Genomic DNA, 14,307 nt, shown 5'->3' on the forward strand with positions numbered 1-14,307 from the left:
TTAATTTATCTTTGGGTGTTAACCAATCAACGTACTCCTTTTGAGATTTCCGTAAAGTATTAATCAACTAATGTACTCTCTTTCGGTTTCCGCAATCCAAAATAAAAATTAAACTTTATATTTACTTAATTTCCAAATTTACGTAGTATATATGATTTAGGGATTTAAAACATCCATGTAGTTAATATATGTGCTGAAAATAAAGATCAAGGGAAAGAGAGAGTGAGACCGTGGCTTTTATGAGGTTTGGCTTATCCCCAGCCTACGTCCTCACCTTTGGCAGACCACCAAAGGATTAACTAAAACTAGTTCCTTTGTCAGGCAGAACAAAACCGTTTACACACTCCTTCAATAGGCTAGAGCCCACCTCTCCAAGTGATATCCACTCACTCGGTCACTCCTTTAATTAGGATAAAGCCCACCTCTCTAGACGATATCCCCTCACTTAGCCAACGATCTAAATACCTTGAACTCATCACAATCTACAAGAGATACAAAAAATAGATGTGTACCAAGAGTGCTCTCACAAAGAGTTGATTAGTACAAGTTAAATCGATATACTTCAATCAAATTCACAATATGGAAATATGAAGCTCAAGAAGATATCACTATAAGCCTTCTTTCTAGGTTGAAACAATTAATAGGAGGCTTGGAATTTTCTTGATAAATTCATAGAAAATCTCAGTAGTGAAATTGGGAAATTGATTGCACGAGAGAGATTTGAGAAAATTGCGAGATTTGAGAACAAGAAAGTTTGTTTGCTGTATTTTTTTGGTGTATTAAATCCTTAACCTTGGAGGGTTATTTATAGATAAGTCATCAAGTCTATTTCGTGTTCCCCAAGTGTCTTGAAGTGTCCCTCAAGTTTTCTTAAAGTTTAGAGCCCATGAAATATGAATTTGAATTTCAAAACATTTAAAAAAAATGATCATTAACAGTGTTTAGACGTCTGACTAAAGTGGTTTTGCCGCTTTAGAAAACTTTCAGCAAAATCTTAAGAAGTCTAAACTTAATCTTCAGTCTTTTCAAGAAATGCTTCAGACGTCTGAAGTTAAACTTCAATCGTCTGAAGTGGTTCTATTTGCTGTTCAGTCTTCTAAAGTTCTACCGTGAATAGTGTTCAGTTTGTCGACAACTTTGACCCCGCTTTTGTATTTTGGTCATAAACTGTTCTATACAACTCAAAATTAGGTTTTAGTGGTGTCAAAAGAAAGGTAAGATAAAATCGTACAACTTTTATGTTAAACACTTTTTAAAATAAGAAGTTTGGGATAAAGAAAAATGCACCTCAATGCAGATGTAGAAAAAATAACAGCATTTGCAAAAGTTTCTTTTTGGTGTTTTTCATTCAAAAATAATTTTAACCTTTTTGAAATATCTTTTCACTTTATAAAAATATTTTTCAAGTATTTTAAAAGGTATCTAGGTTCAAGAAATTAACCTAAGAGCTTCTTGTATTCATATTGAAATTAAAGACTTCTTAGATTTTTGACATTCTTAAACACTTAAGTCTTCATGCTTTGTCTTGGTTCTTTCTTCAAAATTTAATATCAAGTTCATCCTCTCATAGTCATCAAGCTTTAATATATCATCCATGCGTTTAAGTATTTTTTAAGCTTCATATGATCATGTTCCTTTGCAATATAAGCTTCGATTGATCCTAGTGAGTACTTGACCTTGCTTTCATATATGTGAGATCTGAAATATCATCATTCAACCAAATATGTTAAGTTCCACTTGTTTGTTATCATCAAAACAAGATTTTAAGTCTTTTAAGGCCAACAAAATGATTTATCAAGACCCTTTTTTCTGTTGCCAAAACTAGGAGAAGTAGGCAAGTATTTGTCATCATAAAAAAGGGGGAGATTGTTGAGCTTATAGGTCATTCCTGGTATTGATAATGACAAATAATCTTTGTATTTGATGACTTTCAAGTTTGTGTGAAGGATCAAACTAACCAGATCACATTGATAGCGTGCAACAACTTGAAGAATTATGAAGACTCGATCGACCGGACCAAAACATACAGAACACCTTTGGTCGATCGAACCTCAACAAGGTTGATTGTTGATCACTTGGTCGACCAAACCTAACCAAGCTTACTCAGCTGGGTCAACCGAACTAGTCAATGGTCAACGATTTGACCACAATACAGTTGACTGAACCTAACCAAGTCTATATAGCTTGGTCAACCGAATCTCCCTAGGTCAACAAGTTGACTACTCAGTCAACCGACCAACATTATATGGGCAATGCCCTGGTTGACCGAACCCCCACGTGGAAAATGCCAGTCGCCCAGTCAACCAAACCTCCTAGTTCAAAATGAAATGGTTGACCAAACCGTATGGATTTGGAAAATTGCTTCTGAAACCCTCAAGATGGCCGACCATACTTTCAGTTGAATTTTTCCCTAGTCGACTAAACTTGACACTACGGTCAACTGAACCTCAAGTTTGGTCGACCAAGCCTCTTAGGTTGTTGAATTTTTACCGAGAGTTAAATTGGGTTAACTTTAAGTAAACTTACTTAATCTTTTTCAAAAATACCCAACGTGTCCCCAACGGCTATATTTTTTCCAAATTCTATATATATCCCTTCATTTGCAAAAATTAAGCATGTATTAGGATTTAAGATTAAGAAAAATTATCTAAAAATATTTTTGTCCAAAATCCTTATACTTTCATATCTCTTCAATACTATTTCCAAAAACCTACCTCTGGTACTCCTATAGCCTCTTACTTTGAAAGAAGGTAGTGTTTTCATATCATTCGTATAAGCTAAACTCTCCCTTGTTCATATTTGATTATGTGTTGATTTTTTTGAGAGTTAGCTAAGGTTTATCCCATAATATTACATTCATAAATATTTGATTGGGAAAAACCCTTGTTTGGCTTTTGATCTTGCACCTTCATTGCAAGTTTTCATAAGCTTGATTTGTGCTTTGATGAAAATATTTTTAGTAAGCTTAAAACCCTATTATCTACTATGTCTTGCATTTGATAAATATTTTTGTGATATTTATTTAGGGTTATCGAGACTGTTTGATTGTGCACACTAGAAGCATATTAGTTCGATATCAGAAGTCTCACTCTTACATACTCACTTGATTAACAAAATCTCACTTGAACTTAATATCCTATCATATGGGAGTGCATTATTTTGTTGAGCATATTGGTACAAATTTGCTTAGTGTAAGAAGCACTGTACTTATACACAATATTATTGAATATTTATTATATTCCAGATGTGGGCCTGAAGAAGGAGACTAGCCCTATTGAATAGTCTTAGATTGGCTTAGACCCGGTTAGGAAAGCTAGGTGCACCATCCTAGTAAGGTGCGGCTGTAGGTTGAGGTTAGCCCCGTTAATTGACCTGGTTGTAATCGATGCTGCTCCACCCATTAAGTGAGTATTAGTGAAATCCTCAAGCTTGTGAGCTAGAGGCAGGGACGTAGGCACAATTGGCTAAACCCCAATAACATATCGTGTGTGCACTTTACTTTTCCATAATTTATTTTCTACACGTGTATGTTATTTTATGAATGTTGCACATAATTTAATTTCTGCATATTATCTGTGCATTTGGGTTTATGTGTATATAGAAAGACCCTAGGTTGTGAAATACTGTTGTTGGATTAGCTAAACCAAGGACAAAATTTTAAATACCCAATTCACCCCCCTCTTGGAAATACACCAATTCCAACATCTATACTTTTGGAAAACATAATCCTATGGACTTTCATACATATCATCATCTTTATTTTTGATTCCTAAGGTTGTCTTGAGCACGTTGAGCATTTGTATGATGCAAAAATCTTGTGAATTGCATGCTTTTGTGACTTGCGGATTTGAAAAATGTTCTATTTATAGACGGCATGCTGTCGAAAATTTGTTAAATTTCTCCCAAAATAATCAAAGTCATATACCATATTTGTGAGAATGATTATAGTGTGTTGAATGTTAAAACATTTTTGAAAGGATGAGTGAAGTTCAAATGAATTTTAAACTTCATCTCTAAATTTACTTTTACATATGCTAAGCGAAAATTCTATAAATAATGGACTCATTTGCATTATTTGATTATTATAATTGTTTTTGAGTCCTAAAGAAGTCATGTAAACCATTATCAACATCACATTTTATTTTTTTATAGAACTATAGTTTGATATAGATTGTTTATGGGATGCATAAACACATTACATTATTTAATGCTAATTATATGAAGATCTTGTGCACTCATAAAATTCATTAATTACGGGTTGGATTATTGTGAACTGTTTAGTGAAAAAACCCAGGTTTCAAACATATCTCTATGTAAAACATCCGATTTACAGGGGAAATGCTGCCAAAATTTCTCAAAACTAATTAAACTTAGCTATTTTAAATAGTATCATTTTTGTTTTAACTTTGTCCGAATGTCCGATTATTTTTCTATCAAATCATTGATACTTATACTACATATATGGTCAAAAATCGTATACTAATTTTATTTTTTTTATAATTCTTAATTTTTAGGGTTTGCGGTTATCACACCATCAATACGATGCCTTGCACTACAAAAAGATGGAACTCTTTATTTTTTTTGTATGTTTTTTTTTTTTTTTTTTGTTATCCGAACATATGGGATTCACGTATAAAACATTCAAAATTTGTATAATGTATTTGTAGTTGATTTTGAATTAAAATTTTAAATAATTTATAAATCTTTTTAATAATTATGGTTTAATGTTATCTATGCGAAAATGTAATTACAGATTTTCACAAGAATTAATGATTTAAAAAAATATTAATTTTAAATTATTAGTGACAGTTTCTATAGATATTAGTGAGGGATCAAAACCGTCAGTAATAAAAAAAAAAATCATGCCTATAGATTGTTTAATTTCATAATGAAAAATAAATGGGTGGTTTGCAAGCACGATCAAATCCATATGATCTAGCTCGAGAGTTTGTGTTATTGGTGCATTTCATTAGTTTCGACTCATTTGTTGAGTTGTGCTTTTGAGTATATTGTGAATACCTTAATTTGTTTGCAACCCTAGTAAACAAGCATAATTTCATTAGTAATAAACTACTTTCATAAACCCATTTCAACACACGATCACATTATAGAACCCAAACAAAAGTTCTAATATTATATAGTTTAATTCTTTTCAAACAGTCTAAAATTATTTACATGAATGACTCGTTAGTCACTAGTTTGTGTACTTTTTATCTATGTTTACATATTATCTCAATTCTTTTTCTATGTCTTCTTTCTAGTCCATACACCATCGATTATTACAAAGTGTCAAGAAATATAGTGAAAGTTTCAATATGTAAATAATTTAGATGAGATCTCGAAATAGGAACTTCAACTTAAACTGATCTAGGTAAAAAAATACCCTCCCAAAACCGAGTGGGGTCAGTTCTGACATGTCCATGACATTGAGCTAGATGTGGCAAAGCTAATGGTACCCAAAAACTCCTCCTTGGTTGAAAATTATGTCCTTAAAAGCAAACTTAGTTGATTTAAGCACTCATGTGTCCAAGTCAGGCATACATGGTCTAAACCTAGTGGGGTTAGTTCCAACACATCTATGATATTGATCTGGATGTGCCAAAGCTAATGGTGCAAAGTTTGGCACTGGAGGGACTTAAAAGGGTAGTGCTCTTTCAGCAAAGGGAGTAGACATATTGGGATTGCTCACTGAATTAGAGGAGGAGGGAATGCAAGATTCAACATTAGGCTCTACCCCCATCTTCTCCTTACCCTTACCCTTGTTCAACTTCTCCTGAACCCTATTGTTTATCAGCTTACCACTTCGAAGGGTTGTCACCGTCTGGGCTTGCTCATGATACGATGAAGGACTACTAGTGGGGGGGCTCACATTCTACCCCGTAATAACCCTTAGGGTTCACTGGAGGCTACTTTGGAAGCTTACCCTTATTTCTATGACTCAAATAAGGCTTCCAGCTTAGTAATATACTGGGAGTGGGAGTGGAGTAATTGTCGGTCCACTTGGTTATCAGCCTCAATGTCCTTAAGGGCTTTCAGCACCATCTCCTCATAAGATTTATCGTATTAGGGCTGAGGAGGCAATGGTTGCTGATAAGTTGAAGATCTAGGGGCACAAACAGGAGGATTTTGAGATTTTTGGAATGGGCGAGGAGGTGGAGCAGTGGGTAATTAGTGAGGTCGTTGGGCTTGAAAACCTGGAGCTAGTGGCCTCCAGGAGAAGTTAGGATGCTTACTCCATCTAGGATTGTACTTATTAAAATGGGGATGATTGGACAACAAGTCGTACCAATTGTGGGTGGCCTTAACTTCCTCCTATATCAACTCAGGCAAGGAGGCATAGGGTCAATTATAACATATGTGAGAAGGATCACAAAAAATGGCACACACCTCTACACATGCCATAAGCTAAGGTTGCTATCCTAAGGATGATAAATGGTCTAACGTTTTCATAATGGCCTGTAGTCTGGGTGCAAGGTCATGGCCAGTGGCTAACTCATACACTCCCTTAGGATAGGAAGAAGATGGTTGGGACAGTCTATGAGCAGCTAAAGAATCCCGCTAAGAAATCTTGGTAAGGTTCTCAAAGAGAGCCCATGCCTCATTCTCGTGTTTCATGAGGAAAGTACGTCCGCAAGATGCATCTACCATGGATCTATCATGCTCATCTAATCCTTCATAAAAGGTTTGAACTAATTGCCATCTAGGGACTTGGTGATGTGGGCATTTGCGCAAGAGGTTCCTAAAGCGCTCCCATGTCTCGAAAAATTATTCCTTATCCAATTATAGAAAACTAGTGATTGCCTTCCTCGGCTAGTTAGTCTTCCTAATGGGAAAGTACTTTTTCAAGAACTCATGCTGCGTGGTAGCCCATTTGGTCATCAAGTTTGGCTTTAAGGAATTCAACTAATATTTAGCATTGTCCTTCAAAAAGAATGGGAAAAACCTCAAACGGAGGGCATCACCACCAAAATGAGGTATACATATGGTGGAACAAATTTCAAGAAATTCATCTAGATGCTTGTATGGAATTTCAGTCGAATTCCCAAAGAAATTGGGAAGCATCGAGATGATGGAAGTCTTAATTTCAAATTGTGCCGCCTCGACCTTCGAGAACCTAATGCAAGATGGCGAGGTGTATGCATTGGGTGCGAAGTAGTCTCTAAGAGGCTGAAAAGGTTCCTCTTCCACCACAGGTTGGCAGGGAGCTTGGGGTTTCGAGTATTGAAAGGCAGGAACCAGATTACATTCAGTCGTGACTTTAGGTTCAGATGACTCAGCTAACTTGGGACTAGAGGTGGATTTCCTAATTGACCTACAGGATCTCTTAATCTCATGGTTTACAGGCACTAACTCAGAATCCAAAGAGCACAAAACTAGCATATACATATGTAGCACATAATCAAGGCTTCAGAGTATCAAAAACAAATCAAGACAAAAGAAAACAAAGCAAAACAAAGCAATAGTACTCTAAACTAAAAATTGGCTTACAACCATAAATGAGTTCCCAGCAACGGCGCCAAAATTTAGTAGGCTTTCCAAGGCTCGGGTACTTAACTACCAAAGATAATATTTATAAACCTAACTATCCCAAGTTCCCACTCCTGCTCCTAGACCATACTGGGGAGGCTGTCACGTGCCCTATGGAGGCCAGCAGAGGAATGTAGGTCTAACGAGGGTCTATGCTTTGACGCTTGGAGATGCTGAGATAGTCGGCGATGTGGTGACAGGTATGATTAACATGCTTTCATTTAATGTTATTCTATTGTTTGATTCAAGAGTCACACACTCGTTCGTATCTATGGGGTGTATTAGATTATGTGGGACAAAAACACAGTTGTTAGACACTGAACTGTTAGTAACTACATCGATAGGGTCAGTAGTGAGGTGTAGTAGAGTGTTCCAAAGATGTCCAGTTGATATTCAAGGAAAAGTCTTGCCAGCTGATTTGATAGTATTTGACATGCATGGGTTCGATGTAATTTTGGGTATGGACTAGTTGGTAGCTAATTACGCAAGTATAGACTGCCATTTGAAAGAAGTAATATTCAGACCTCTAGGAAGACCAGAATTTAGGTTCATAGGGTCGCGTGTCTGATCCCTGCCTTAGTTACTATCAGCCATACAGGCGAGAAGATTACTCCTGGATAGTTATTAGGGGTTTATGGCCTTTGTAAAGGAGGTTTCAGAGATGAATTGAAGTTGGGCGATACACTAGTGGTTAAGGAGTTTCCAAAAAAATTTCTAGAAGATCTACCTGGGTTACCTTCTGATCGTGAGGTAGATTTCGCTATTGACCTACTTCCCGGGACGGCACCAATCTCTAAAGCTCCTTACAGAATGGCTCCAGTAGAGTTGGGAGATATAAAGGATCAGTTGCAAGACTTGCTAGATAAGGGTTTTGTTCAGCCTAGTGTATCATCGTGGGGAGCTCCAGTGTTATTTGTAAAGAAAAATGATAGGTCTATGAGGATATGTATAGATTACAGCGAAATTAATAAGGTGACAATCAAGACAAGTATCCTTTACCCTTTATAGATGATTTATTTGATCAGCTTCAAGGTACACGGGTCTATTCCAAGATTGACCTTAGATCACGCTACCACTAGGTGAAAGTAAAAGTAGTAGATGTTTCGAAGACAGCCTTCAGGACCAGATATAGGCATTATGAATTCATCGTTATGCCTTTTGGTCTAACAAATGCTCCTATTGTATTCATGGACTTGATGAACAGAGTCTTTCACCACTATTCAGACCAGTTCATTGTAGTTTTCATTAATGATATACTAGTCTACTCAAGGATTTTTTAGGAGCATGAGGCGCATTTACGGTTAGTACTTCAGATGCTCAGGGAAAAGAGATTGTATGCCAAGTTCAGTAAATGTGATTTTTGGTTGGAGAAAGTGGCATTCCTAGGGCATGTTATTTCATAGGATGGTATTTTAGTGGATACCAGCAAGATTGAGATAGTGTTGAATTGGGAAAGGCCGAAGAATGTTTAGGAAATTAGGAGTTTCTTGGGACTAGTGGGTTATTACCGTCGATTTGTAAAGGGGTTTTCAACTTTATCAGGACTTCTCACGTGGCTGACCAGAAAGAATGCTAGATTTGAATGGGATGAAGAATACGAGCAAAGTTTTCAGGAACTGAAACAGAGGCTTTTCACTGGACCAGTTCTAATCATTCCATCACAGGTTTATGGTTATGTCATTTACAATGACACATCTTTGAAAGGGCTTGGCTGTGTATTGATGCAACATGGTAGGGTTGTAGCTTATGCATCCTGACAATTGAAAGAGTATGAAAAGAACTACCCTACCCACGATTTGGAATTGGCTACAGTGGTACATGCGTTAAAGATTGGGAGGCACTACTTATACGATGAGAGATGCGAGATATTCTCCGATCTCAAAAGTTTGAAGTACTTTTTCACTCAAAAGGAGCTGAACATGAGACAGAGAAGGTGGTTGGAACTTATTAAATATTTTGACTGCACTATCAGTTACCACCTAGGAAAGGTAAATGTGGTAGCTGATGCTCTGAGCAGGAAATCAGTAGGACCAGCACTAGCAACTATGAAGGTTCAGCATCCGATTCAAATGGATCTGGAGAAACTCGGTGCAGAGTTGGTAGAGAGTGGTCCTCAGGCATTTATTGCCAGCCTAGTAGTGTAGCCTACTCTACAAGAAATGATTAAGACAGCTCAGAGAGATGATGCAAAATTAGCAGAGCTGATAGCTAAGGTACAGAACGGACAAAGAGATGAATTCAGTATTTCTAATGACGAGGCCTTGAGGTTCCATTCTAGGTTGTGCGTACCTGCAGATATGGACATCAGGATGACGATCTTAGAGGAGGCTCACAGGTTCTTATACACGATTCATCCAGGTAGTACTAAAATATATAAGAATCTACGAGAATCTTACTAGTGGAGTGGCATGAAGAGGGAAGTTGCTGACTTCGTACAATAGTGTCTGACGTGTCAGCAGTTAAAGGTAGAGCACCAGAGGTCAGCAGGCCAGTTGCAACCGCTTTACATCCTAGAGTGGAAGTGGGATCATGTATCTATGGACTTTGTGTCGAGTTTTCCATCGGCACCGCATGGTCAGAATGCTATTTGGGTGGTCATTGATAGATTGACGAAGACCGCTCACTTCATTCCTATTAAAGTCAACTACTCCATGGACAAAGTGACGAAATTATATATTTATGAAATAGTATGATCACATGGTGTGCAAGTGTCTATAGTATAAGACCGAGACCCATATTTCACATCACGATTTTAGAAGAGCTTTCAGGAGGCTTTGGGGTCTCAATTATCTTTCAACATGACGTTTCATCCTCAAACGGACGGCCTGACTGAGAGGGTGATTCAGATATTAGAAGATATTCTGCGAGCTTGTGTGCTAGATTTTGGGGGTAGTTGGACCCAGTATATGCCATTGGTAGAGTTTACATACAATAACAACCATCATACCAGCATCGGCATGGCACCTTATGAAGCGCTCTATGGTAGAGGTGTCATTCTCCTCTATACTGGGATGAGTTAGGTGAGCAGTGAATTGTGGGGCCAGAGCTAGTGTAGGCATATGATAAAGTTTGACTCATCAGAGACAGAATCAGTGCAGCTCAAGGCCAGCAGAAGAGTTACACTGATACTCACTGTAGGAAACTAGAATTTGATATGGGAGATCACATATTTCTGAAGGTAGCACCATTAAAGGGAGTTATGAGATTTGGAAGGAAGGGTAAGCTTAGCCCTAAGTTCATTAGCCCTTTTGAGATACTAGAAAGAAGGGGGTCAGTTTCCTACCAACTAGCCTTACCGCCCATTTTTTTCAGAGTACACGACGTATTCCATGTTTCCATATTAAGGAAATATATCCCAGATCCCACCCATGTCATCAGTTATGCCGAGTTAGAACTCAGTGATACTTTAGCGTATGAGGAGGTACCAGTGCAGATTCTAGACAGGAAAGAACAAGAATTGCATAATAAGAAGATTCCTTTGGTAAAAGTCCTATGGAGAAATCATGCAATAGAGGAGGCTTCATGGGAACTCAAGGAGTAGATATGACAGAAGTACCCGTACCTCTTCACCGAAGATCAGTAGTAATCAAGAACTTGATGCTTTTAGCTTTTGGTAGCAACCCTGTGTTTATATGCAAGCCCTGTTTTGATTTTGATTTGTAATGCATTTTCTTAACCAAGATTTTCGCAAATTAACCAACGTATTCCCTTATGGGTTTCCGCAAAAGGTTAATTAAAAATGTACTTTCTAAAAATAAAAGTCTTCTCTGAAGTTTTACTTAAGCCTTGCAATCAGCAATATGCATTTAACAAATAAAAATATCATACAAAAAGTAAAGGGTAAAGTAGAGAGAAGAACACCAAGTTTTATGAGGTTCGGTTTATCCCTAGCCTACGTCCTCGCCTTTGGCAAACTACCAAAGGATTCCACTATATTAGTTCCTTTGCTAGGCGGAACAACACCGTTACAACCACTCCTTAATTAGGCTAGAGCCCGCCTCTCCAAATGATATTCCCTTGTTCGGCCTAATGATCCAAACACTTGAATCGTCAATGAATCTAAAAAAAAAAGATTTGAAGCAAGGTGTACAAAAGATGCTCTCAAAAGAGCTGATTAGTACAAATTCAGAGCTATATACTTCAAAGAAAATCAAATAAAATATTCAGATTGAAGCTCCAAGAGTATATCACCGTATGATATTTTCAACGGATGAAAGAATTTAGAATTGTAGCATAATACTAGAGATTGAGATTTAGCAAAGCCTCAGTAGTTTTCGTGGAACTATAAAGCTCAAGGCCTTAGAGACTTTATGGATCATCCTTCGATCGACCGATGCTAGAGTTTTTTGGTAAGAAAAATGGCCTTAGAAATGACCCTAGGTCCTTACACAACACTTGGGATTGTCCCCATAATCACATATATTATCTAGGGAATTAATTGAAGCGAAATTGGGCTAAACTGCAAAAATTGAGAGTGGTCGAGCGACCGAATCCCAGGTGAACAAATCACCTTAGGCGCTCGAACTGTTGGGAAGTCAACAATTTGACTTGGGTTTGGGTTGCCGAACCAAGAAAGACCCTATCACCCTTGGGCAACCAAACCCCTAGATGTGACCTTTTCTCCAACTCAGGTTGCCGAGTAGTTCAGCTCAAAATAGGCCCCAGATGACCGAACCTCTGTGTTCGGGCTACCGACCCACTGACCGGGCACCTGAATCTATGAGCGTATGCTACTAACTTTTGTTCGGGCTACCGAACCTACACACATGCGACTGAACTATTTAAAATGAGTTTTTCAAGATGAGTCTATTCAGGTGACCGAACCTCGGTTCAGCCACCCGAATCTCTCGGGTAAAATTAATTTTTACTAAAAATTAAATGGGGTAAACTGGGTTATTTTTCTTAATGGCTCTTAAAATAAATTTAATTATCCCCATTGAGTCCCCAACGGTCATAATTTACCCTTTCTCTATATATAGGGGTTCATTTTTCAAGATTAAGTGTGAATTAGCAAATAGGATTAAGCCAAAAACTCTCAAATTTTCCAAACCCTTTTTGCTCATACTACCTCCATACACTCTACAACTTTGATTTTATTGATTAACCAAGTGTAGTGAGAGTGCTTAGAGTGTTTATACATCATTCCATATTGCTTATAACTCTCATTTGTATTGTTTATTGATTGATTTTGATATTGAAAGTTAAGCATAAGTTTTTCCACATATTTTATTTGATAAATCTAGTGTTGGGAAAAACTTATTAGCTTAAGGATCTTTGTATTGTCATTGCAAGATTCCTATAGCTATATTTTTATGTGCAAAGGATTTTACAAGTTAAAATTTTTCAAACAACTCTTGAGCCTATTTTATTAAGGAAAATATTTTTGAGTTGGTTTGATTATTGTTTGCAGCATCTTTGAAACCCTAATCTAGTATTGAGATTTGATATATCTAGATTCAAAGAAATAGCTTGTTAGAACACTCTTAAGCATACTTATAATTGTACCTTGCTGAGTGTTGATTACACACGTAGAGCACCAAGTTTATAGTTCATACATGCTGATGTGCATTGATTATTACATGTGATGAATTGGTACATAATCTGCTTGTTTAGAAATGTTGTTATTGTACGTAAAAATTTTATATCATTTGTATTCTAGGCATGGGCCTGAAGAGGGAGACTAGTCTTGTTGAATAGTCCCATACTGGCTTATACCCGGTTAGGAAAGCTAGGTGCGCGATACTGGTATGGTGTGTTGGTTGAGGTCAGTGCCATAAATTGACCTGGTTGTAATTGGTGCCGCTCCACCCATTATGTGAGCTTTAGTAAAACCCTCGAGCTTGCGAGTTAGAGGCGGGGACGTAGGCACAGTTGTCGAACCCCGATAACATTTCTTGTGCGAACTTTTAATTTCCGCATTTTGAATTCCAGCACATGAATGTTTGTATTTTACTATTGTCAATTATTAGGTTTATAATTGCATAGACAGACCCTAGGTTGAGTAATTCTATTACTAGATTAGTTGAACCTAGGAGGAAATTTTTAAATACCCAATTGACCCCCCTCTTGGGAATACAACAAAGTTAAAAGGGATAAATATAGTTGATTAATAATTAGTTTGGTAGGTTTAGAAGTTTCCAAATGATACCTTATACTGCTAGGCATAATAAAATAATTCTCCATCTAGTATAAGCAGCATATTGTATCTAAGCATGAATTCAAATCGATAGGGGCAGCATCCAAAGTTAAATCTCATTCTGCTATGTTCTCAAATATGTTTTTCTTAGATTTTTTTTTTTTAAAAAAAAAATCATGTGTGCTATATGATTGAATGAAATTTTTTATTGAAAATCATAATCTAAAACATGTTGATTTGCCACATTCATTTGATTTGTCATATGATCTTGCATGTGATTGTTAAATTTTTTAGGATCATTATGGTTGTGGTTTTCCGGTTATATTGTAGTATGTGCTTCATTGACAAACCAGAAAATTTATGCTTGCATGTTTTGAATTAAAGTTTCTTTTTCAGCAAGCATATGGCCCCAGTATTTATTGAAAATTTTAAGGGGATATATTTTTATACATACATACATATATACATACATATACATATATATATATATTTATATATATACATTTATGAAAGCAAAAGTTGAACTTATGTGGAATATATTTTATATCTTGCTTGTGTGCTTAAATGCCTTCATGATTTGTGCTTTCTTTGTGTTAAAATTTTAAGTCAAGAAGTTATATTTTTTTTGTTTGTTTAAAAAATGT

General features: G+C 36.6%; 1 non-coding gene across 1 annotated transcript; it reads left to right on the forward strand.

The window, feature by feature from the left end:
* The first annotated feature begins 6,706 nt into the window (after window positions 1-6,706).
* Window positions 6,707-6,812, forward strand: LOC131145296 (small nucleolar RNA R71). The gene has a single exon (XR_009134079.1). It is a non-coding gene; the product is annotated as a small nucleolar RNA R71 (small nucleolar RNA).
* Window positions 6,813-14,307: the final 7,495 nt, after the last annotated feature.

This window comes from Malania oleifera, chromosome 12 (genome assembly GCF_029873635.1).
Source record: "Malania oleifera isolate guangnan ecotype guangnan chromosome 12, ASM2987363v1, whole genome shotgun sequence".
Taxonomy (NCBI): domain Eukaryota; kingdom Viridiplantae; phylum Streptophyta; class Magnoliopsida; order Santalales; family Ximeniaceae; genus Malania; species Malania oleifera.